This window comes from Coturnix japonica, chromosome 12 (assembly GCF_054131305.1).
Source record: "Coturnix japonica strain WE chromosome 12, WE-NBRP24, whole genome shotgun sequence".
Classification (NCBI taxonomy): domain Eukaryota; kingdom Metazoa; phylum Chordata; class Aves; order Galliformes; family Phasianidae; genus Coturnix; species Coturnix japonica.
The window spans coordinates 8,955,870-8,982,236 of record NC_140674.1 but is presented as its reverse complement, the minus strand read 5'-3'; the positions used below and the strand labels follow the sequence as shown (position 1 = coordinate 8,982,236).

The 26,367-nt window shown below is 38.9% G+C and overlaps 2 long non-coding RNA genes across 16 annotated transcripts in view; one reads left to right on the top strand and one right to left on the bottom strand.

Moving 5' to 3' along the window:
* Window positions 1-26,367, bottom strand: part of LOC107318059 (uncharacterized) — an 85,960-nt gene that overhangs the window by 2,993 nt on the left and 56,600 nt on the right. For 2 of the 9 annotated variants that reach the window (XR_014933538.1, XR_014933539.1), the window contains 7 exons: window positions 25,205-25,290; window positions 22,593-22,777; window positions 22,156-22,241; window positions 21,351-21,658; window positions 15,662-15,725; window positions 13,303-13,454; window positions 2,591-10,914 (listed from right to left, as the gene is read on the bottom strand). This is a non-coding gene — a long non-coding RNA (uncharacterized LOC107318059). Of the gene's footprint in view, window positions 1-2,590; window positions 10,915-11,182; window positions 11,360-11,488; window positions 13,455-13,596; window positions 13,672-15,661; window positions 15,726-21,350; window positions 21,659-22,155; window positions 22,242-22,592; window positions 22,778-25,204; window positions 25,291-26,367 lie in introns of those variants that run through there. The other 7 variants (XR_014933535.1, XR_014933536.1, XR_014933541.1 and 4 more) reach the window with 5 other exon arrangements.
* Window positions 1-26,367, top strand: part of LOC107318060 (uncharacterized) — a 213,050-nt gene that overhangs the window by 170,176 nt on the left and 16,507 nt on the right. For 4 of the 7 annotated variants that reach the window (XR_004308349.2, XR_014933546.1, XR_014933548.1 and 1 more), the window contains 7 exons: window positions 2,211-2,293; window positions 3,491-3,577; window positions 4,578-4,763; window positions 7,511-7,578; window positions 9,098-9,174; window positions 9,661-12,496; window positions 12,585-25,350. This is a non-coding gene — a long non-coding RNA (uncharacterized LOC107318060). The remainder of the gene's footprint in view (window positions 1-2,210; window positions 2,294-3,490; window positions 3,578-4,577; window positions 4,764-7,510; window positions 7,579-9,097; window positions 9,175-9,660; window positions 12,497-12,584; window positions 25,351-26,367) is intronic. The other 3 variants (XR_014933547.1, XR_014933545.1, XR_014933549.1) reach the window with 3 other exon arrangements.

Sequence of the window (26,367 nt, the reverse complement as noted above, 5' to 3'; positions counted from 1 at the left end):
ACCAGATCAATTACAAAGGAGAAAGAACATTGCCTGTAAGAGTCAGGAAAGGAGCTGACATTAAGTAAGCATTCCTTTCATAGGTGAAAGTGAAAGGAAGAATAACTTCTGTTGTTTTTTTTTTTGGTTTGTTTGGGTTTTTTTTGCCTTTCCCCTCCCCCCCAAATATTGTTGTCTATTTAGTACCTCATTCCAGGAGTTTCGCTGAAATTAATTGGGCACAGGGGAATAGGAAAGTGGACAACAGGAATTAGGTTTACTCTTCTTGTCAGCCTAAAAGATCTGAACTCTTTATACTGAATGAAATTTAATCACAGACTTCACATACTTATAACAGGAATCACTGGAGTGAAGGATGATTTAGCTGCTTGGGAATGCGTGCTTACATTTTCCATAAACATTAGTGGAGATTTTATTGGATTTTTGGGAAAGAAAAGTAAATAAGTAAATAAAAATCATTCCCAATTAATTCACTTCAAGAAAGCTATTCACCTGAGTAGGATTTGGGCTAGGCCCCAAGTGACTCTTACTGACTTCAACTTTGTTCTAGGATTTCTTAAAGTATGTCCTATCATGTCTAAAGCAAGGTTACAAATCTGAGGGTGGTTTTTTTGTTTTTTAGACCTTGGTAAAGAAAATCACTGCAGCCTCTTGCTCTTCATATGGTATGTTCTGAGTCAGATATTTCTCTCCAGAAAACCTTGTGAAAGGATTCATTGGTAAAGATCCAATTGCAAAATCTTGGTCTACAGTAGTGGTGGTGTCTTTCAACACAGAAAATAAGTGCAAAGGGCATGTAAGCATTAAGTCTGTACTGATAGTGCTACCTCCCTGTCATATATTTTCACTTGTCAAATGTTATTACTTGTTTCAGCATGACTTTTCACTTTCCATGTTATGAGGTTTATCTATGTTTGTTATCTCTTCAGTCATCTGGTGGATTTTCTCTTTACTTTCCAGTAGCCAAAATTTCATGGCATCTCTGCCATCTTTGCCCAAACCCCTTTGTTTCACCTGAATTTTACCAGTCTCATAGTGTGTTCATCAAATGTTAGTAGCCATCTATCACCTTTTCTGTCTTAGCCAAACTTTATGAACAACTCTTTCATTATAACATATGGAAAAAGCAAAGACAGATGAACCATATCTGATTATTTCTGCATGAATAAGGTTTTCTTAGCTAAACAGAGAGCCTTTTTATGTGGGGAGAAAAAAACCCACCCCAAAACCTTGCAGATTATTGGCCCATGTAACTATATTTACGAAGTTATCTAAAAGTTCATTATTGACTGAGTTGTCTGTGTTGTAATGTTGCTGCATTTTATTATGTACAGATGTACCTGGGAGCCTTTGTAGAACACAAATTAATGAACCATTCTGATAAATGTTTGCAAAAGTTCTAAACTCAAATGATCAGTCTGGTTGCATAACTACTTGGTCTTTTAATTTCAAAAAAGAGGAAGTTCCACTGGAGCGGATCTCTATTTGAAAGTTGTTGTTTTCTTTTTTTAAGCTTATAATTATCCTAGTAAGGTTTTAACAGTACTTTGGAGTCCTCCTAGTGCTACACATTGTGTGTTCCTAGGCTTTCAAAGTGTTTGGTTTTAAATTACAAACTTTATATATATTAATGAAAAATTCAACTCACTCCAGTCCTGTAACTTGTTTGCTGAGTTTCAGTCTGGAGCAAAATTTTTATGGTTGAGTTACAAACTTCTGAAAATATGGGTTTATAATGGAAACACTGACACCATTTTAGCTTTAGTGGCACTAGCAAAGCAGTATAATATATACTAAAAATAAAAACAAGATTAGAGATGACATTTAGGACATGAGGAAAAATAACTGCTCTGTTCCTTTCCACAGCCTGGTCTAGGAATCATCTCTAATCCTATTTTCCATTCCTATCATATTTTCAATTAGTCTATTTTAAAATTATTATTGACACCAATTAGTCACATTTCAAGTACCAACTCAAATTGTGTGTTCCCCAGCTACTGTCATGGTGATGGGGAAAGGGACAGTGAGACTGGGTGCTTTGTAATATTTCTGTATGAAAGACGGAGTCCTAAATCTTGCTGGATCCTGTCCCTACCAGCTGCAATGATAAATCCATTATAGCAAATCTTTCACTTGCACCAGAACAAGGAGCTGCAGGGTTGTGCTGACATACAAACCACTTTTTCTAATGGCAAACTAAATGTTCACAGTTGGAGTTATCCTGGAACCTCTGGAAGCTGTAACTGGGATATTCTATTACTCAAGAGCAACGATTTTCACCACCACTTCTGGAGTAAGTCATATCTTCCCCCACAATTTAGCCTTAAGCCAGGGAGTTTTAACTGAGTACTGAGTACTATGAAATAAAAATGTCACTGAACACAAAGAAATCATTTAGTATGTCTCTGTGGCCTTCACCACAATGTCTTGATGTCAACGTTATCGAGAAGATCACCCCACTGCTGTTCAGCCCCATCTGTGTTTGAATTTAGGACCTATCTTGGTATGGACATACTCCACTTGGTTTACCACTGTTGTGAAGAAAGGGTAACACCTAAATTGAGATTAGTGTGTCTAGCTAACCACTTACCGGACTCTTGCAGTAGCTGAGAAATTCTTCAGACTTCATGGTACCACTCTAGCCGAGCCAGCTTCCTTCTGCTGGAAAATGGGTGAGGTCCCTCATCCTTAACACTATCGCTCTGAAGAAATACAGAGATCTTGGGTGCCTATAGCACAACTGCCAGGCTGCTGGAGATGGACATAGTGCGTGTCTTGTGATGAAGAAACAGAAGAGTTGATGTAAAGCATGCAACTGTGTGCCAAGGCTTGGTGGAAAGCAGACATTCACATACAGAGAGAGTCAGTGTTAGAAGTAACTAAGCTCTCAGTATAAGTTTTATAGTTTTCAGTGTTTAACTATACTTCTTTCTTTAGTCAACTTCCAACACACAACTATCTCCGTTCCCTATTTCTTGCACTGCATCATGTAGATTTCGTGTCTACTATGGTGCTACGGTATCGCTTTGCTAGGATCTTGCAAGTTCCATTCTTAGTGTGGGGTAAAAAAGGGACAATAAATAAATAAATGACTCTTGCAGAACAAATGCAACTGCAATTACTTCTTAGGATACTTCCAGGATATCAATAGGAAATAAATATCCTTGGGAAGATCAGACAGAATAGAATAAATCTATTCTGTCTATATGACTAGAATGGATAATGTAGAAAGTAGTACTATATACTGCATTTCAAATGTACTTACCAATTCTTACTGCTGTAATAATAGCAGACAAAGCTACAGGTAGCTATTGCCTGTTATCCAACAAGCATATGCTTTCTAAGTCATCAGTAGGGGCAAATTAATTGCTGAAGCATTTGTGGAAGATGCTTTGTTCCAGTACTGTGAAAGCTGATATTAATGTAGAGATAAATGTAACCTAGTCTGTTCCATAGGTGATAACAATATATATTCTGTTTGTATAAACAGTGTCTTCTTGGCAGATAACCTGCAGCCAACAGATTTAGCTACTAAATGGTCATGGAAATATGATTTGAATTGCTCTCCGTACTGCTGGTAAGTGGCCAAGAAAACAATTCATATCTAATATAATCAATGGATTTAGTTTCTCTGGAAAAGAAATAGGAAGACTTGTTGATTTGTGTAGATATTTCAGACTTTAATGTTCAGAAAAAGAGATGAATAACAGTTACTCTCTAATAATACATCTTATAGCCTATTTTGGCTTCCACAGAAAACCTGGAATATGAATGATTTGATAAAGTTGCTAATTTTTCAATGAGATTTTGACTTCAGAATGTGCACAATGCCTTATTCAACTTCACTGCGTAGTTTATAGATATAGGAAAATGCCTTTCATCAATTCTTAGGAAATATAAATGCTCTTTTTTAAAATGTTCTTTCTAGTGGCTACGTTTCTCACTGAACAGTATTTGCCGCACAAGCCAAATGCATGATATAGTCATTTGAAAATAGTAGCGTGATATTTAGTTTAGTTTAGTTGCTTTAGTTACTGAAGCTGCTGGGGCAGGCTGGTAACCACAGTACTTGTTCATGGGCAACAACTGGAAGACAGAATGTTCTTCCAAAACATGCTCTTGGTCATACAGAGTTGCAAATGTGAGATGTGAAGAATGGTTGGAACTAAGGTCTATGTTGGGAAGGCAGAACCCTCCTTTTCAGGACTTGATTGCGCCAATGGCTGCACACGGTGTGCTGAATTATTCCAGGAGACATGCTGAACCTACCTGCCAGGTCAGGATGCTACATCACATCAGTCATCATCTTTCACTTGTGACAGTCTCCAGTCACACCCCTGACCTGCAGGGACAGAACAGGAGTTTTTGAGAAAACAATTTCTAGACAGAGAAGCCAAAAGGAACTCTGTTAAAACAGTTCAAGACAGTGAGAGGGCAATTCATAGTAATTTCATTGGGCTCAGACACAATGTGATCCAACGTCACTCTGGTTTAAATGCTTATGTGTTTCTACAACAAAGAACTGTTTAAGTAAAACAGAGGTTTTTTATTTATTATTTTATTTCAACTTCTGTTAGAGTTCACAGGTAATCCTATCCCAGCTAACTTGAGATGATTACTGTGGAATACTGTTGGGCAGATGGGAGGAATGTGAAGCAAAAATTACAGCTGCTGGCCATAGATCTGCAGCTTTCAAGATCTCACCATCCAAGTCTTTCATCTTCTCAGAACCAGAGAAATCACCTCTATGTGCTCCAGAACAGGTAAATAACCTTGGAAATACTGTAGCAGCAGGTCGTGTTAAATCAGTGCTAGGGCTTCAAGCTTTTTTGCTGTTCTGCTGTTCTGTATCGTCAGAGGCAGCAGGAAATTAACAGTAAAGACAATGTGCTAGGGAAAAGACATGGCAAAGATTGCCTGGTTTCAGCACTAGCTCTGATTTTCCAACAAACTTAAACTAACATTCTTATGTACTAACCTTTTACTAATCAGAAGCTTCTTAAAATCACTGCGATGTTGTGCTAAGGTTACAGTAACACTAAAAAGAATCCAGAAACTATCACTATATTTCTTCCCAAAGTTGGTAGACTTGCTGGCTGGAGTTGTGGACTGTGCAGACTTGCATTGGCTGATGGTCTGTTTTTACATTAGACTCATGTTGGCCAATTCACCTCCTTGACAAATTTTTACTTCAGTCATCTTAGGAAGCAGCACTACTGGGAAGTGGCAGGAATCCTGCAAGAGATGTCAGCAGGACACTGCTGAGAATACACCTGCATTAATAATTGTCGTATTGCTTTCCTCTGGTCCTTTCGGATCCTTAAAGCTGACCATCAGCTAATACATTCCTAAGTTACCTTGATTCAAGTGGAAGCTCCTGAGAGACAGGAGTCAGATCCTTGATGTTTTGCCTCTCTCACTTTCTGTGCCTGAGACATTCTCTGCTTCACCCTGGAACAGATACTTGAATCACAGTTTCACAGATGCCAGGGAGTGCCTTAGCCAGCACAAACAGGTTGGCAGCATTTCTTTATCTGGGTCAGTGACTCTTTAGCAATTCAGATCAGGTTAAAACACCCTTTACAGGAAAAGAGCCTGTCTGTCAATCCAGGACACATAACCAGGTGCTTGGGGCACTCAGCTGGGAAGGAAGCTCTTGCTCTGACTGAAAAGAATCAACTGATTATTCTGAAGTCCTATCCCACCTCATCTGACATGAGACTCCATAAGATAGGGCCATGGGAAAACAAATACTTAAGGACTAAAGCCTAAAGCCCCTTTCCATTCATTTTATCTCATTTCTTAGACCTTTCTTTTGATACCATTGTCTAGAAATCTAAATCTTTGCACAAATTCTTGGGGAAAGCTGTCTTTAGAAAGGACAGGTAACAAGCTGTGTACTATGATGCTGACCTCAAGTATGTTTTGGTAGAGGTTGCTGATTGGCTTTCTCACATTCCCTCTGTGCAGCTCATTGCAAAAGGAAGGGTTTCCTCTTTGGTATTAGTAAAAGACCTCTCTGATTTGCAAGTTAAACAAGTCAAAAATAATATTTAAACAAGCTTGATACGTTCTGCCAGACACAAATGTACAACTACGTTTGGATTTTGCAGTATATTGATGAGAAACAAGTTATAGCTTTACACCTTTAATTCTCAGGGTGAAACTGATTTACTGCTATTGTATATTCAGAATGTTGCCTAAGAAAGACACTGTGACTCATGTGGCTCCTGGGCCATGCCAGACCCTATAGTCTGGTCTTAGTTTCTCTTTGAACATCTGTTAGGAAAAATCAGTGACTTTTATTCATTTTTAAAGTGTATTAATAATAGTAATACTATACTGTAGCGAAGGTTATTTTGCATAACTTTTAAATATTCAATGAAGATTCAATATATTTTGTTAATAAAGACATTTTCACGGTAACAATTAGCAGCTTTTTAGTGTCTGCTGTGGCAGCTGCAACAGCGGCTAGGGGCTGACTTGTCACATTTTCGAATGTAGAAGGGAGCATGTAGAACTGCCACCTTGGTTGGGGTTAGTCTCAGGCTGTTGGCTGAATAGCTGAGAGCTCAGCTGTGCCAAGTAGATGAGCGGTGTGACTGTCTCCATGCTAATGGGGCTGCAGGAATTTGCACAGGGGAAGCAGGGCACGGATGAGAGTAGCGGAATAAATCAAAGTGTGAGAGCAATTGCAGTCAAATGTCGCACCCAAGCAGTCAGTGACTTGACATGCTGTTTGGAAATAGGTTGGATTACCTGTCAGCGTGGCATTTTCCTTTGGTTGCTAGAGAATAATGTTATCTGAGGATAAAACCTAAGGAGCACAGATGGCTGCTACACAGGCTTGATCCTCTAAACTCTTATCGCAGCTAATTATTCCATTGACGTAAATGGAACCACTCTTTTGAATACGATCTGTGATATTCTCTAATTCTTCTGCTATTGAAGTAGAGTTCTTTTTTGCATTCTGTGGGTAAATGTCTGTGCACTTTAAAAAAAAAAAAAGTAACGTTATTTGGGGGACAAACTGTGTTTTGTGCCTGACAGTCACTGGGACCGAAGTCCTTGGTTAAGACTGAAGGGATTTAAATATTTCTTAGAAACTTTACCTCTGAACCTTCTAAACAAAGAGGTACATATTCTGATTTTACTTATTTTCTTTGTCAATGCAATCACAAGCTCAAGAGTCCTCTGCCTGACCAGCATTTAATGCTTCCCTTTATTTTTTATCCAGTCATTGAAGACTTTCAGAGCAAGAGCAGATTTTACCTTGTAAATGAGAGTAACACACAAAAAACTGATTAAAATTTAGAATAAAAAATTATTTCTTCTTATCTATTCCAAATTAGTTTATGTATTGTAGTAATGGTCACTTCTTCTTCCTTGAAATATCGACTGTGTGTGAACTGTCTTTATGGATGCTACTTCTGTTGTCAGGCAAGCCTCTGCTCTGAGAAAAAAACAGAGGAGCACACAGTTTGAGGTGTTTTCCTTACCTTCACTACAGAAACAGCCCATCTGACATCAGGAACATGGCAATCAAAATAAGTTGACTTTGAAAACCTTGCAGCCGAGGTATGACTTGCATGTGTAAATTTATAATGTTGTTGCCTTGCTACCTCACTCTGTAATTTTGGCTTCTTCTTGCCCAGTTCCTCTTTCACACCAGCTCTTCCTCCTGGAGGTGATGTCATTACCTAGCTCTCTCTTTGCCTTTCTTTTCCTCCTCCTCTTCCTGTTTCTGATGGCTCTATGCTTCCCTGTGGCTTTTCCTCCTCCTTCATCATCTTGTCCATGCCTTCAATGGTCTTTAGCATAGGAATACTGGGAATGCCAGGAAAACAATGCTGTAAAATGAACTCTCACTATGTACACTGGTTTCCAACTCTTTCTTTTAACACGCATATGGTGTTAATCTAAACTGTCCAACACATTAGTGGGAGGGAAGTCACACCCAGAGGATTATTAAAACATTTTATCTGGCAGATGCCACCATATTTATTGATATGAAATCTCCCTTCCTCCACATAAGCCACTGAAACCTCCCTCTGAGAAGTTCTTTGGAATTAGTCATTGCTCTGTTAAAATATTTTGCTAAGCTTCACTAAGTTCTGCTGTTGCTGGAGTCTGCATTCTTTTTTCAGGAAAAGTTATCGCTAAGGTCAATAGGATTTTAAAATAATGAATGACTTGTTTATTGTATTTGGCTGGTTGAACACATATATAATTGCTGAAGGTTACAGATATAAATGTATACACACTTATACGTGTGCTTATGTATGTTTGATTTTGAACTCCAAAAATCTCTATTTTATATAAAATATTCCTAAAGAGAATACTTAAATTCAATTAATACTGACACTTCAAAATACTATAAAGCAGGGCCAAAGTAAAGTATTTCTTGAATTAACTTTCAGGTATTCTGGAAGTGTGCAAGAATGTCAAGCCAAAACTGGAAAGCATTTATACAAAATTACAGGAGATATCTGAAGAAAAATCATCTAAGTTTCCTTATTTGTCTTTCAAAAATACTCTTTAGAATTGGGTGTCCTACAGTTGTAATCAAACAGCCGAAGCCAATACAAATACAAAGCAAAGAGGGTCAAAGACAATTTAAAAAACATCCCTCTGGAAGGGTAGAAGTGTTCTGTTTGGTTTTAGTTTCACAGAGGAAACTGCATTCAATTCAGTCAAGCACTGTGTTTTCAAAAATTCTGTGGTTCTGGCTCACTTCCACGAAAGAGGAAAAACTTCAAAGTTAAGTATCAAGCCTCCAATATTTGGTCACAACATGACACAGTTGGGTAAAATTAAGGATGGTAACTTGTTGTAATAGAAGTGGGGAGGGGATGATCTCTGACCCTGGATTTTCTTTATTTGCTGATCGAATCAGAACAAATTCAGAATGTAGATGAATTGGTTTTGCAGTTGTCTCTGCTTTTTCTTTCAGAAGCAGGTAAGAAAAAGCCTTCTAGGAAACCTGCACACCTCTGTTGGTAACTAAACTTTTGCTGATAATTTTATGCCTCCCAGGTAGGTACAAGACTTTACTGCTCTTTCCTGGTGACCTATTTGGTGTCTTTTGTTTCTGCAGGTTCTTATGAGCAGCCTTTTTTTCAGCTGGCTGGCATGGGACCACAGCCATCATACCCAGTGACATGCAGTACAGAGGTATGTTGTCCGTCCTGTAATGAGCTTGGAAAATGAGAAACAGTGAGGAAACATCTTTCTTTAATAACCCTGTTGATAGAGCTTGGGGAAGTGGGCAAGTTTTAGGCTTAGAGCCAACAAGATTTAGTGCAATTTTCTGTAGCAAGGCAAGTCAATAGATATGCAGAAAAGAACTTTTGGGGAGAGGAAAAATCACACATATTGCTATATCTTATAGGTTAAAAATTTTCCATTGCCATCTGTTCTTTAAAGGGAAAACTGGATTTTGTGAGAATATATTTTTTTCCAGAAAAAAAGTATCTGCTTTCTGTAGAAAATCAGGGCTATTCATCAGAAAGCCAAACACCTGCAAGCCAAATATTTCTGGCTGAAAGTACCGATGTGGAGTGCTGCTGCTGCACCTCTTGGGAGGATGGCAGTTTGGTGCTTCATTTCCATGCTCTTTGTTACCAGACTCACAAGTGCCACATCTCTGTTGCTTTACAGGACTGCGTTTGAGTAGGAATAAGAGTTCATGTGGCCAAATGGCTGAAGCATGTGGCAGCAATGCTGCTGTGAAGCAGAATCTGGATGTGAGCTGACTTCTCCCTCTTCTTCACATTCAAGACTTAAGGCCCAAGCACAGGCAGGCTGGTGCAGCGTGGACGCTTGGGCAGCTGGGACTCCAGGATCAGGTGAAGTAAGATTCTCATTCCAGTGCAGCACCACAGAAAGCAGAGATGCCCTGAAGCATCTAACCCTACCATGTACACAGTTAGATAAGTATTTCTGGGTGGGAGTTATCATATGGAACCTCTTTTATTTTACCATTATAAGAAGAATTTCCTTGAGCTTCTCCAATTAAAGACAAATTAATAAGCTCTCATAGTATTTGGAAAGCAATGGGCCTGGCTGCTCTGTTGAAACTCCAAAAGTGTACTGACACGCTGGGTTACCTAGAGATGGAGCTCTGTAAAGAATGAAATTTTGGTCAGTTGTTCTAATAATTATATATATAGTTTTTTGAGAATTGTATTTTGGGTTTGGTCAAATCTAGATTTAAGAAACAAAACTATTGGCAAAACAAGAAATAATTATCATCAGGAAAAGTATCTTTTTTGTTCAACCCAAAATATTTAGTTCAGCTTCAAAGAACAGCTTCATTTTTGGTCTTGGGCCACTTCACACATTTTAAAGCTTTTTTTTTTCTTTTTAAAGTTAGGCCAAATTTAAACTGGACAGCTAAAAGTCTTTGTTTTGAAACTGAAGTGTTTTGGCAGTTCTAGAATGAAACGCTCCATTTTGAAAACACTAAAATGAAGTGTTTTGACATTTCATTTTTCTTTCTCTGCATTGTTTCATCTGGATCTATTTGTTAAATTCCATTCAAATTCAGAAGGAGTCCCAGTGCCTCTGAAATGCCTCTGTGTGGTATATTTATTATTTGTCAGAAAGCAGTGAGTCATTAAACTCTGCATCAGTTCGACATTAAATAACAGGAGAGGATGCTTAATAGGGAATTGATTGTATTCAACTACATTTCTCCCTCCTAATTACTGCTGTAAGGGCGAGCACCCAGCAGTGTGGAGCCACTGCAGCCAAGGACACAGCTTTCACCCATCTGGCAGAAGAGGTGGAGGTCAGTCCCCAGATCCTTCAGCTGGTGCTGTTTTCTCCTCTCCTTCAAGTAGGTCAGTCTTCTTCCTCCCCGAGTGTTAATGTAAACTGTATGCCTTGCTCCAGTGTTTCTGTTGCTGTAAGCTAGAATGAACAGACAAAAAGAATGAAAAACTTAGTTTTTTTAGTTTTGTGGTTACTGTTTTTGAATATTCAAAAATGCTGAGATGACCTCATAAGAATAGCTGTAAATTATGGTGAAATTATAGTTTGAGAAGTGGAGATTGATAAAGATTGAGGAGCAGCCCTGCAAACTTCCTTGGTGCTGCTTACATTGAGTAACCAGAATATGATTCCTGGAGGGAAGGGGCAGAAGGAGGACAATAAGTGTGCTAAGTGATGCTAGATACACCTGGGCAGTACTGAAGTTTCTCAGACATAAGGCAGGATCTCCATGTACTTCTTCCTCCTGTCTGGAAAGATATGGTCTAGGAGGTTCGATGTGGAAATTCATGTGTATTCAGTCTAGGAGGAAACTTGAGGAGTACTCATTCTGTAGAGACGCTTGAGGAAGCTTTCAAGGAAGAATCTGTGATAAATGTTAGTATATGAAGTTATTGCACTTCTGATTTACTGCCTTTCTTCTGTCTTTTCTCATTAATGAAGATTGAAGTTGGGTATAGTCCAACTTGTTTAAATATTTCTAAAAGCTATTTACCTGCATTGTAAGTAAGCAGCTGGCATACCAACAGTTTTCTTTTTTCGGGCTGCTCAACTTCACCGGGGCTATTCACAGCTTGCACTTTACTAAGGTCGTTGGTATCACTGTTACACTTTTTCAGTATTATATGAGGATCGAGTTCCAGTAGTTAACAAGTCAAAAAATATTCATGGGGGTGGGATAAGAACTAGGTAGATGAGTGCATTCCACACGTCCACTTTATTTCTGGAATTACTGCTCTCACCCATGTGAGAAATAATTGTGATAAAAGATAGGCCTGACCTGCAGTACCCCCAAATCCCAAAGAAATGCTTTTGCAGGCTGCACTCTAAATGTTCCACTCCACTTTGGCCAAAGCACGATGAGATCTCAACTGCTGGCTACTGCTCAATGTCTGGACGCTAAGTAGTCTCTGGGCCAGAAGTTGCATTACTGTAATTCGGAATAGTTCCCATAAAATCAGTTTCTCAACATCTATTTTCTTGAAATTCAAAGACAGATTTGGCGCATCACATGGACTGAGTTTGACTGAAAGCTGGGGGCTGTAATCTGCTCTTAGTTATGGTGAAGTAGAGGAGAATTAACTCCTTTGGTTTGAATTGGCTTCAGACCTCGGGTCTCATACTGACATAACTGTGCTGACCTCAGTGGAACTGATCCTAATTTATGCGACTGTAACTGAGATTGCAATGTGCATTGTTTAAATTCTGTTGAGTGCGTCTTCTTCCAGGATGGAAACTATTTGCAAACTATACAAGCTCTTTCCTAAGATTGAGGCTTGTCATATCTGAGATTTTTGGTGGGGCAAGGGTGTGGGGATAAGGGTATAAAGCACACTTTGTGTTTAGTGCTACCTTGTCTACTTTGAATCCCTCAGCCTCCTGCAAAATTATCACTGCCTCCTTAGGAGACTACAGCACCCCTGTCCTCTCATCCTAATATAAAGAATGTTCCAGCTTTGCAATCACCCTAGAGGAGGCAGGGGAACACCTTTAGGAAATTAAAGTAAGTGCCAACATGTGGTGGATATACTCAGGTTTTTTTCATATATGGGCTTTCATGCTTTGATTTTTTTATTTTTATTTTTTTGCAGCTTCTGTTTTTCCCAATGTTACACATTATGTTTCTGAATCATATGATGAATGGGACGCTGTGCAGCTGTAAGATCACACGTCTCAAATGGTTTACTTGGCTCTCCCATACTGAACTGACTGCTGGAGTTGCAGCAATCTGACAAGGGGAATAGTTGCTGTACTCTCAGAGCACTTTAAGTCTTAAATATGACATAAAGGAGCCTTCACCTTGCAAGAATAATACACACACACACACATATATACACACATGCATATGTGTGTATATATGTATATACACAAAGATGAAAAGGAATTCTGTCTTCCTTTTCTTGCATTGGAAATACAGTTTTTCAGGCTGACTTCTTCCCCTGTTAGCAATGAAATTTGGCCAGGAATCCCAGCACGCCACAAGAAATCAGGCTGTGACCACATTAAGCGTGACTGGCAGGGCAAAGTTATACCATGTAACACTATGCTGTAGAGACCTGTTACAGAGTTAGAGGCTGGGAGGTGTGAGGCTGGGTCAGATAACCTTATTGCAAATGAAGCACAAAGCAGAGCTCAAAGCTGCTTTGGTTGTTTACTCTTTCAAGAGGCATATAGTGAGAACAACTTATTTTGAAAGCGTGTTTTGGAAACTTCAGCTGCAGGGCTTGTAAGTTGCCTTCCAGAATCAAGCTGTGTACCTATGGCGTACTCCTACTTATTTTACACTGTTTTGAAAAGATTTTCCAATACCTCCTGTACAAAATAACTGCTGAACTCAGGCTGTCAAAGGCAGAGATGTTCAGCTGCAGTGAACTAAAGCACTGCATCAACCAGCCAGTAAAATAGCAGGGATGGTGGATCTTTCCTGTGAGGAGTCTTCTCAGCAAGAAGTTAGGCATTCTCTTAAAAGGAAAAGAAAGAAGCAGGTGAATTCTTTACCAGTGATTTGAAATACTGATATAAATCTATTGATCTGTATATATTTTAAATTTCTTTATTATGAGACATTCTTATTTGTCTTTCATAATTTTAAATTTAGCGTACTCCTTAGATTTAGCTGCCTAAGAGGATCTGCCAATTTAATGTGCCTCGGTGTTTCAAGATAGGGTAAGCAATAGCCTGGTATTAAAATAGACACAAGACACAGAACATAAATCAGCTTCCAGAGTCACACTGAAGCAGTATACAAACTTTCATGTCTGAAGTAAGTGGCATATTAGAAGGGTGCACTGCTCCTTTCTTCAGTGTAAACTGGAAAGGAAAGGAACTTTTCAAGACAACCAGAACTGGTACTGTAAGAGGTCTTGGGTGTCCCATCCCCAGTGGTAAACATTTTGTAAAGAAGCTCATTCACCTACAGCAGCTTTGCCGTGGTCCACATCTTCATGTGACATCACTTGTGATTTATGTCACTGTAAGGAGAGGCAACCTAATTCTCACACCCCACATGCAGCTGGAAAGTATTTCAGATTTTTGGAAGACATTACTGAAGCCAATGAAAAGATAACCTTTTGACATTACCAAGTCTTTGTTCACACATGTTGGGAAAGGAATAAGGACAATTAGGATTTAAGTGCTTAAAAGGTGAGTACTGCAGCCTTGCTTCAGTAATACAATCCACAGCCCATACTGGGCACATGTATCAGATCATTATCAGCAGCACACTGAGCAGGGAAGTGCTTTGATTTAGCATACATGTCAGGGAGCTGTGTATGTCCTCAGCAGGACAGACTGTCTCTTTCTCAGTTGCAGAGCACCCTGGGATTACTGAATGCGGACCCTTGCAAGCACTTCTAGGTGAGCAGGAGTTTGGAGCACTTTCTGTATCCTAAAAAGCTTATGATACTGTGAGTATAAGTGGTCATTTAAGGCCTAAGCTGGGGCAGTCCTGACATGATATATCTACCTCATTTCTAATTGATGCCAGCCCAGCCTGTACTTAAACCTCAGTAAAGGAGTACCATAGCTTCCCAAAAAGCAAGATGAGCCTATGATGGCTCTTAGCATTAGAAAACTTTTCCTAACATCCAGTATGAGTTCTTCTTGCTGACAATTATTTTACTATCAGTCACTTTTCTCATTATCCTCCAAGCACATGGAGATGGAATTCAGGAATCCATTTATTTATGTGCAGACTTTTAACTTGGTCACCTCTTCTCTACTTTAATTATCTTCAGTTATTCAGTCTTGCCTTTTCGCTTTTAATTTCTACATGTTTGGTCCTTCCCAGAGCTCTTGCTTCATAGCACGCTCACTTGCCACTTCAAATCTGTGTGCAGGACATGCTCAGCACTGGACCTGAAGCCCTACCAGTGCTGGTAATTTAACTCAAGGCTGACACGTAGTTCTTTCAGTCTCTCTGGTAGGGCCACTTTCAGCAAAGGTGCCAATGTCTACTTGCACCATTTAATTAAAAGTGAAAGCAGATATACTGATGATAAGAGAAGCCAGGCATTTAGCTGCCATAAGTTGGTTTGACATCTTAAGTCTATCAACAGTGACTCACAGGAACTGAGTGTGGTGAACCTACCAGGTTTACAAATGCCCTGGCATTAAACCATCCAAGCCTCCTGCTCATTTTCACTCCAAGTGCTGCTTTTGCCAATTGCAGGTTGGAACTATACCATCTCTCTTGGATTTGTGTCTGTAAATCTAAACCTGCCTTGCTGTTGTGATGGATATAAAACTTTGGTTCATGAATGCTTGCATAATTTATGTCAATTGTTTAACCAGAAGCAATTGCTGCAAGAAGTAGCACTAAAATCATATTAAATCCTCATCCTGCTCTATTTTTTCTAATCAAAGCTCTTTACTTAAAAGGTTGTAATTAATTATTTCAGTATTATCAAAATGCTCTGACAATGTATTATGTTCAGTGTCATCAGCTCTGATTAACTCTAAAAATGTTTCTTTGAGACATCACAAAGCATTCATAAAGGTATCTCAACAAACAATGTAACTCAGTTTTACACATAGCACAACTGATTTCACAGACATACCAATTAAAAATTAACAAATGAAACCTGAGCAAATAATGCAAATTAACAATACTTTCAAAAGCAAAAATGTTTTAACAATACAATTTGGATAGTATCTTTTCCATTCTTACCTTTTGTTAATTGTTGTTCTGCTCCCACATTTTCAGATTTGCTGATCTTCAGGATTAGGCTTGACTGTGAGGGAAGAGAATTAATTTCTTTTGTAGATGAAAATATTTAGTTGATAAATCACATTATTCCATTTAAACTGTTCTTACTTTATCCAGCTGGGTCTCCAGACTTGTTGCTGCATGTTTTGATGTATACTTTGGTCATAAGATCATTTCACACACCATACAGCAGAAATAGCAGATCTCTTTCAATTCACGGAATGGAAAGATATGAAAAGATTTTGAGACTGACCAACATTATCACCAATGGCAGTCTGTATGACAGTCTGTATGACAGTCTGTGTTTGTTGCAGACATTGCTGAAGCCTTTCGAACTAGAAAGGATGGTGGAATACCTATTCATTTTATGCTATTTTTTACTAATAAGAGGAAATACCCATTTCTGTTAGTGTTGTTAAATCCCCTGCTTTAGTATGGTATGGAGAAAAGACAACCTGGATTATTATCCACAATCACAGAATCACAGAATGACTCAGGTTGGAAGGGACCTCAAGGATCATGTAGTTCCAACCCCCCTGCCTGGCAGGGCCACCAAACATACACATTTACTAGATCAGGTTGGACAGGGCCCCGTCCAACCTGGCCTTGAACACCTCCAAGAACGGGGCATCCACAACCTCCCTGGGCAGCCTGTTCCAGGACCTAACCACTCTCCTAGTGAAGAACTTCCCCCTAACATCCAACCTAAATCTTCCCTCTTTTAACTTAAAACCATTTCCCCGTGTCCTGCTATTGTCAGCCCTTTCGAAGAGTTTACTCCCCTCCTGGGAGTAAGTTCCCTTCAGGTATTGAAAGGCTGCAATGAGGTCACCTCGCAACTTCTCTTCTCTAGGCTGAACAAACCCAACTCCCTCAGCCTGTCCTCATAGGGGAGGTGCTCCAGCCCCCTGATCATCTTTGTGGCCCTCCTCTGGACCCTTTCCAAAATCTCCATGTCTTTTTTGTACTGAGGGCTCCACACCTGGACACAGTACTCCAGATGGGGCCTCACAAGAGCCGAGTAGAGAGGGACAATCACCTCCCTGTCCCTGCTGACCACCCCTCTCCTGATGGAGCCCAGGATCCCATTTGCTTTCCGGGCTGCCAGAACTCACTGCTGGCAATGGATGTTAAAAGGTCTTAAAACTTGATCTTTATCTGCAAGCTGACAAGGTAGGCCATTCCACTTCATTGAAATGAAAGAATATGAAATCGCATTGATTACTGTAGCTACCACATGATCTCTCCTACTGCTAAAGCCAAAGTACTTCCATATAATCGCTCTTCTGAACACTGGCACTATATCTGATATTTACACTAGTGTTGGTAATAATAACTATTGTAAGAATAGCAATAATGCAGCTGCCTTCAGTGCTGGCATTTCCTAGTCTTTGTGTAGCTTCTGAAGTCCACATCTTGCTGTGGTGAATGCTCTGAGAAAAGACTAATAAAATAGATTGTTGTTGTTTTGTTAGGTTGGTTGGTTTAGGAGTGGTTTTGTTGTTGCTGTTGTCTATGGTTGCTTTGAATGGACCTTTGAATGGAAATACAATAGCTTACAGAATTGGGTTACCAGATCAGCAGCTCATGGCTTGCATTATGTAAATATGAGATTGAGAAATTATTTTGTAATGAAAGCATAAACTGTATGGAATATTGTAGAATGCGTACAATATAAAGAGACACCCTCCAGTTTCCAAGAGTTTTTTAACTGCTTACAGTGTTTCCTCCAATTTCAGCACTGAAGCAGTTTCATTTGGCCAAGTGCTTGTTTCCTTCTGCCTTATCCAAAGCACCCAGCAATACTCTGAGACAAAACTATACGTGTCAGGTGAAGGATGAAAAATGTAAACTGCTGAGTAACAGAGGCTAGAAGTTCTGTAAGGCCCTAAGCTCAAAGAGTGAAAGAAAGATTCATCCTGCCAAAAGCAGGTCAGGTATTTCATGAGTCTAATTAGATTCAGGTAGAGGCCTCTGGGAAGTAAGGATGGATACAAGTTTTTAGAGAGGCTGTGAAATGCCCATATATTAGTTAAAATTAAAAACAAGAAAAAAGGTTAAAATGACATCATCACAAAACATAGTAATAATTAAAGCTAAAAGTAAAAATTAGATGTGGATCTAACTCTTTGTTGAGAGGCACCAGAAGAACTCACAGCTCCTTCCAATTCTCCTTTCCGAGTGAAATCAAGAACTGATGATGCATTTCTCTTAATTAGATGCAGCACACAGATCTGTGTGTTGGTCCTAATTTGTCATATTACCGGAACTATGCTCTACACAACTATTTCTATTTATTTATGGGTGTATTTCTACAGTACTCACTTCTGTAATATGCAGTCATTCAATTTACCAGTGGAACCAGCCTCTCCCAAGAGACCCTCTTGTGCCTTCTATTTCTACCAAAGACTTCTGTTATTTTACATGGATATTTCTGTCACTATAAAAAGGAATTACTGTATTCATCCTATCAGTAAATGTCACTATGAAAGCAGCTTTTTTGCTGATGTGGTGACTATAGAGTTGTTTGACATAATTCTGGTAACAAAATTTGAGTGGTTGTATGTTTTGACATCTAGGAAACAAGGACGCTGATGGAAACCCATGGACCCCATAGCCAAAGAAAAACAACACACCCACAAAACAAAAAACATCATCAACAAAAAACCAACAACAACAACAAAAACCCCACAACTGGTTGCAGGATGACAGCCAACAAACTAATAGGTGAATTGTAAAGAACTCCATTCCCAAGGGGTAAAGTCAATAAAGAAAGGACTGGAAAAAAAATAGAGGGGAAAGTGAAGACAAGCCAATGCTTATATTTCTTGTAAAACTGACAAAGAAAAATAACAGTGGGAATTTTAGGACTGAAAAAACAAAGGCTGATGAACAGTTAGTTTTAACTAGCATAGTTGACATTCAATATTCCTGCTTCTATTTGTACTATTACCCTTCAAATATAACGTCGTCATAAAGTGAAGTGCCTCATTATTAAGTGTCCTTTGTTCATGTTTTTAGTCTTTTTCTTATATTTTGACATACACATGTTCCAGAATAGTGTGAACAAAATGCCATCCTCAGCAGGACTAGCATTTGTAGACAGGTTGTGCTGTGGACATTTTGTTTCAGAAGCCAAGACCTTTTCTTACGCCCCTCAAGAACCTTTGTAAACACTTCTGCTTTCACATTTACAAAATATATTTATACATAACCTCCCAGATCTCTGAGATAAAAAACATGTTTTGGGAATCAATTATATACACATTTTCATTTATATTTTTTCATTTTGAACTGAGCATTTGTACGTATTGTAGATTGGTCATTTTTCTCTGTCATTGAGTGATAATATGTCATAGGTAAAGGATTTTTGAGAGAGCTTAAAGCAGAACTGTGATAAATAATTCAGCGCCAAGACTTCAGTATTAGCACAGTCAACAAACTCCTCAAAGTAAATGATAACATTTACATATTTTACCACCTGCTGACACCATGTTTCCATTTGTACTGACTACAGTAGCAGTCTACTTCTAAAGCCAGTCAGAAAGACTTGATTATTCTGCTGTTTTTGAGCAGTCTGTTTAGTCCCCAAGCAGCAGGTTTTGGAAGCTAAAAGACTGCCGTGGCTGGTACATTCTTAGTGTTATTTTATATCCATTGCTGGATACAAAATACATATTGGGAAGTTACACCTTTGGCCTTCTCCAGAATGGCCACTCTTACTGCTCAATTCTGAAAACAAAACAAAACAAACCCACTACCAAACAACTTACAAACAAAATCTGGAAAACACTCCCACAAATTAATAAATAACAAGAAATGATTGCTAGCAAGAAAAGATTCTGAAAGTAAAATACTGAAAATCAAGCAAAAGAAAAATAGAAGTTTCTGTCAAAGTGACTTGGCTACATTTTCCTTAGTTCTTGGCTAGAACATTTCCATTGATAGAGTTACTAAGTGCATTCTATTTACAAATATAAACACTTGATTTTGATCAGCAAAAATGCATCAGCACACTTGAGCAGTGTCAATGATGACATAATTACACTCACAATTTCCTCTCTATAATGGTTTTTAAATGTCAGCAGTCATTTTTTGTCTAATTGTAGCTTGCATGTCAGCACTTCCTCTTAAAACAGCATGTTTCTCTCTGCTGGAATTTCACACCTCTCCACTCACTCACTTCACCAGAGAAGATAATGCACACGATAAAGGACTTCATGATTTTTCGCTTCTGTGCTGTTCACTATTTAACATCGAGCAGGCAGAGTGAAGGCGGTTTTTGTTGTTGTTATTTTGGTGGGTTTTTGTTGGTTTTGTTTTTTGTTTTTTTTCTAAATGTAGAGTTTAATCATCTAAGCTGTAAGTAAGTATTTGATTTTAATGAACAAATCAAGTATTCATTTCTTTTGCCCCCTGCTGTTGCTGTGCTAATAACCTGTTTAAAAGCATGGGCGCGTGATAAAAATATTCTCACTCATCTCTGTTGTATACTTACTCTCTAGAGGAGAAGGCTTATCCTGCAATGCCAGACAGCTTCCTGCTCAGTTCAGTGTTAACAAACTGTGAAAGCAGGTGACCCTTTCTCTGCAAAGACAGCCTGCTTAACGATGTCACTGTTACTGTCTCATGCTATGGCCTAGAAACTGACTTATGAAACGCAATTTTGCATGGTGCCAGGCCTCAAGATACCACAGCATAACAAATAGGTGCATCTGGAGTTCATCTCAGTGCTCTCTTCCTCTTTTCATAGATCACAGACCACATCATCAAGTCTATGGAAGTAAGTGTATCACTTGTGCAGTGAACTGGAAGCTCTGCATTGAGGTTAGCAGCAAACATTTTCCACTCATCTGAACATACGGTGGAATTGGAAATGGGGGCCAAAGAGGCCTCCTTCAGTCCCATTTGCTCACAACTCATTAGTGTCTCTGATGATGCTTAACTCCAGAGTTCTGGAGATAAAGCTTATATTTACAGGCTCATATATTATGAAAATAAATAAAAAGCCATAAAGAACACATATTGAGAAAACAAGTCATTAAATAATATTGAGGTATCTGATTAAAAAAAAAAGAGTACTGTTGAGTGTTTCTGATTCAACACATGCATTTATATGTTCTAATGTGTCTCCAAAAGATCAATGTATGAATAATGTGGGGTGTGTGTGTGTGTGTGTGTGTGTGTGTGTGTGCGCCTTTCTAAGGCCCATGATAATTTTAATTATTTTGGTAATTTCTCTGTAACGTTAGCACCACAGTTGTGATTCATACACAGTACTGTGTACGTGCCCATAGGCACATGGTGATCATGTGTATATTCACACAAATGAATGTTGTTGACCTACTTCTCTTTGTTATTTATGCTGAGTTTTGTATTTTATACTTTCATGCTTTTCCCTTTTTGATCAAATTGGTACCTCAGAAATTTTCTGGAGCAGCTGAAAAAGACAAGAATTTTTTTTAAGAAGCATACCCCTACCTGCTTGTAAGATGTGTCCATTAATAGAGACTACCTGAAAATGGCTGCTTCTAGGTCACCCCACTTGGGCTGTCCCCAAGGACAATTTCATTAAGGAAGCAAAGCAAACTAAAGAGACTAGCAACCAAGCAGTCAAGAGGCAAAGAAACCAAATTCTTTGAGCAATTACTTGCAGAGAGAATGTGAGTCCTGAAGATCTGACACAAGGCATGCAGTACAGGACACTAACTTGTTTCCACCTGTCAAGATCTAGACAAACTAAAAGTAGTCAGGCATTGGAATGCACTGCCCAGGGAGGTGGTGGAGTCACCGACCATAGGAGTGTTCAAGAAATGCTTGGATGTGGTGCTGAGGAATATGATTTAGCCTGGAAGAATTGGTAGTGGTTGGACTAGATGATCTTCTAGGTCTTTTCCAACCTTGATAATTCTGTGATTCTGTAATTCTGTGATAACAAAAGATGCCTTGGATATGGACCTAGAAAACAATGAGACACTCATCTAGAACTGCCCTTTCCCTTCCCATTTTTCCTACCAGAGAAGAAAGGAGAAAGTATATTTAAATAATGTGCAGTATGCTTATAGAGAAGTTAGCTATACTGAAACTTTAGCACAACATTTCTGGTCCTTAGAAACAATCTCCACTTCTATGTACTGTACTACAAACAACAACTACAACAACACCATTACAAAAAAACTCATGAACAGAGCAACACCTCCTTTCCTGAGCAAAAGCTAAATCAGGAAAAGGGAAAGGAAGGAAAGAGCCATTCCTGGAGTTCCTGGCAGTTCCAGGTGGCTTGTTGGAGGCAGTGAAAAGCATTTGCTTTAGGCTAATAAGGTAATGAAGCTACTTGGAAGAGCAGGGCCATCTGTTTCTGTAGAATAGCAAAAAAGGAGTTAAACGTATCTGCTTGACTGTTTGGATGTATCTGTGTACCTGCAGGAGACAATATGAACACTACACTGAGTTACCTGAAGCTCAATTACCCTGGCTAGGCATTTCGGAGTTTACTGATGAGTCTCAGTGTTTATGGTTTGAACCTCAAGGCTTCAATGACCTGTAAAAGGCAAAATACCTGTCATCATTTTAAGTACTATTTCATTCCTCCTACATCTACTTAAAAATAAGGAAATTTAAGAAAGGAAAGGGGAAATTAAGTTTTCCATTTCAGTGAATCAGAAGTATCAGGGTTATTTCATGTTACACATAGGAATTAAGTTTGTGTTTGCCAACATTACAGACTTAAGCTTTCCTTTATATTCAGACAAATGAATACATGATGCTGAGAGACAAACACATTTTTCATTTAGTAGTTGCTGGTGGTAGGTTCAGCCTGTAGGAGTACAGAAACTGTTCTCATGCCAACTGAAATGGGTGTATGGCTTTTCAAAGTAAGACTGTTACTTACTGTTAATGGCACATAATTCAGGACTCAGACACGCCATCCAGGGCATTGGCTTCTGCTGCATCTGCAGGTGCTTGACATCTCATAGAATCATGCCACAAGTTTTTCAACTGATGCACATTATATTAGAGCTCACAAATGAAAAGGTCAGTTGACTTGCTTCCTGTGAACCTGAATTGAACCTTAACCTTAGAAGACAGAGCATATTAAAGCATAAAGACAGCTGGATAGTAACCATGACAACAGTATTTCCAAAAACCATACATAGACAACATTTATGTATACCAGGTGGGATAACAGTATTAGTACATTTTGTATCATTTCTCTTACTCTTCACTAGCAACAACACAAGTTACCGGGTCTTTCCAGATACCCTTTTAATATACCTTTGATGCTTTTTTGTTACTCTTACAAGGTCTATACAAAATGAACTTGATCAAAATGTTTTAGATTTAGATTCAGGCTAAAAAATATTAAGTCTCAGTTTTAACTGTCTTTCTTGTGGCAAAACTTGTTGCTATTATTATGGGTTCCATTGAGCTGTTATGTTGCATACTTGTTATACTGCATGTAATATTTTCATAGTTTTCTGACAAAACAGTGAAAATTTTCACATGGCTCATGAAAATTGCTACTAAGGTAGCAAGATCTCTACTTCTCCACTAGTAATGCATATCATTTTGAGTTCACCTGATACGCTACCTAGTTTATGTTAAAGCTTCTCTCACTGTCTATCAGTCACACTTTCTAATCCACTCCACTTTGGGATCTAGACTTGTATTCCATCTCTTCTGTCCTTGATAGCTGTGCTCGCTGTCACAGAATAATGATTTAAGCAAGGCTTACCCATCCTGCAGGGAAAAGCCTTATATACGAACTGATCTTTAATTTGACTTGACCTCCACTGTCTAGAGAATCTGTTTGGCCTTTCCCATTTTACAGCCAGAGTATAAGCTAACACCTAGGTAAGCAGCATGGATAAAAACAGTGCCAACATTTGACTATACATCACTGCTCAATTTAGCAGCTTGTTGCCTAGATGCCATTATAACAAATTGCCAAATGTTTTAAAAAGAGTTGTCCAAAATTTGAATTTGCACAGCTCTCCTGTTCTTAAACACAGGGCTCTATTTCTTGTCCTTTCAAAATAAAGGGACTAAAAATGGAAACTTTCTTTGCCCATTCCCATTGCTGGTTCTACTACATACATATGTTAAGTTGGATTAATTTTCAGATGAAGGACTGACAACAGATAATAGCTGTTGGATGTGCCAGTGACAGTTGAATCAACAATGACATCTATCTTCTATTGATGTTTTTTTAACTAAATTATCATTTCTTTAATGTGTGGAACCCTTTCCTACTCTGGGGAAAGGAAGAATAGAAAACCCTGTAAATAGAACATCTCACACACCACTTTCTTTATCTTGCCCTTATTGCATGAGCCACCATGAAAGAGTCTCCTGGTACTGAAAAATTCAATAGCAGTGACAGCCTGGAGGCTTTAGTCAACCAAAGACCCATGGCAAAAGCAATATATATCAGTCAAGCTGTTCTCTTGCTGTGACCCTCCCTCTGGCTGTTTCGGCCCATGTGCTGGCCTGGGGCTCTCTAGGGACATGTACTATTGCAATGGCAACAGTTTGTGCCCAATACTGGCACCATGGAGCCTGCAGTCGGCTGTAAATGGAGGCTGTTCAAACCGTCTAGCAGAAGTGCAGCCTGGAACTGGCCATGACATCGTAACTCTGGGTGTCACCAACACAAATTGCAAATTAAGCCTGTTTTCATCACTAGATAGCATCATCTTTCTCATTCCATCTTACATGCTATTAGCTCCAGAAAGCTTGAAATTAAACACAATGTTAGCTGGGATTTGCATTGCAGTGATGCTCTAAAATCTTGAGAGAAAAGAGGTATCTATGAACAGCAACACATGCCAAGATGCCCTCTCTCCTTCCAACCAAGAGAGTAACTCCACATTGCACAGAACAAATCTAAACAGTTACCTGTATAGCTGTGGAAGGTATCACCATGTCAGTGTGGCTCTGTGCCTGTGCTGGTCCTGACACAGTGCCACACTGATATGTCCAGGGTCCATAATGGCTGGGTTAATGCAAAAACCAAGCCCAGTGCAGCAAGAATTTTTTATGTTTATTTTTTTGTAGATAAAAGGGAGAAGAGACATCCACTGTCTTACAGTCATCTGCAAAAAGTTTCTGCCTTCCCCAATACTTAGGGTCTTTAGGAGAAAAGAAACAAACAGAGTGACTTCTCCAGTAAATTGTGAAAACATGCCCTTGACTGCTACAGAGGTTCCTCAGTAAAACACAGCTGGATAGTTGCCAGTGAAGCCTTAGTACAGTAGTTGGCTAGGGAACAAGGACGCCCTGGCAACCACACGTTAGTAAGGATGCTTCATAATCTTTAGCAAACTGTTGTGTACTAAGCCTGAGGGTGGGGGTGGGGAAGTCTGCTTCCCAGTAAATTTATGTAGGAGTTGCTGCAAAGCATCAAGGGAACACTCTCTCTATGGATGGAAAGCAACGTTATAGTGATGGAGCATTAAAAGTTTCTGGCTGAAGAACTTTAAACAATTTTGTAGGTGTACTTACTCTTTCTCGTATCTGTTCAAAGCTACAAAATGAGGCAGTGGTTTTCATCATGGGATGGAAGATCTAAGGGAACATCACAACGACTCCTTTTAAGAAAAAGAAATAAAGCTTATGGAGAGAAAAGGAGAAAATCCAGGTTATGAAAGGTAATTGCTTCAAAGTGCACTGACATCTTTTTGATCCATGATATAGTTTTTCAGCCTTTAACTTTTCCTTTGTGTAAGTAAGTGTGCACCAATGCACTGGGAATAGTCATATGTTTGATATAGGTAGATGTCTTCTCTTGCTCTCTAAGAGCCTCATCAGGTCAATTCTTGCACGTTGAGGAAGGTAGGCTCTCCTGAGAAAACTGCTATACCACCTCCACCACCTACCCCCAACTCCAGCCTAAAACTAAATGCTTTCATAAATGCAGACTTCTGAGGAAAATACTACAGATCAGACTATTATCTTAAATAAACTGCAAAATACCAGTGGTGTTTGTAGCCACTGACAACTGTGGCCATGTGTGTTCATTCATTCTTCCTGCTATTGACAACCCAAAATATACAGCAGCTTTTTGTGAGGTTCAGGTGAGGTCTGGTAACTTCTAACACCCTGCACATGCATTTAGCTGGTGGTTCCTTTATGTGATAAGAACAGTCACTGCTAAGAAGCAGAAGTGATACCAGTTCATTGGGCAGTGGAACAAATTCTGGAGCAGATCTCATGTATTTCACAACAATGATGTATATATTATTTCAAGGTATTAGTTAATATTTATGAAGTATTTGAAACTCTCAGAGGAATCATAAAGTTGCTGCAGGCATTATCATTGTTATAATAACTGATAGGAAAATATTGTGCTCTATACATAAATGTTAATTTTGTTTTGTTTCATCTCTTAAGAGTATTTATGTGCTTTGTAAAATTCACTGTGTATTTTTCTGCGTGTCCTTTGATGTCTAGGAACTTTATAGTGATCTTAAATATTGATATTTGGGGTTTTTTTAAAGTCTTTTTTAATGCAGTCTTCTATGGGAGGTTTGCAAATGGTATGCACATTTGTTTGAGTTAAACTCTTTAATGCTAGGGGAGGAGATCAGTTTGACAAGGAATTCAACCACTTTTGTGGGTTTTTTTAAGGAGAAAAGGACTGATGGATTCAAGAGTGTTTGACTATA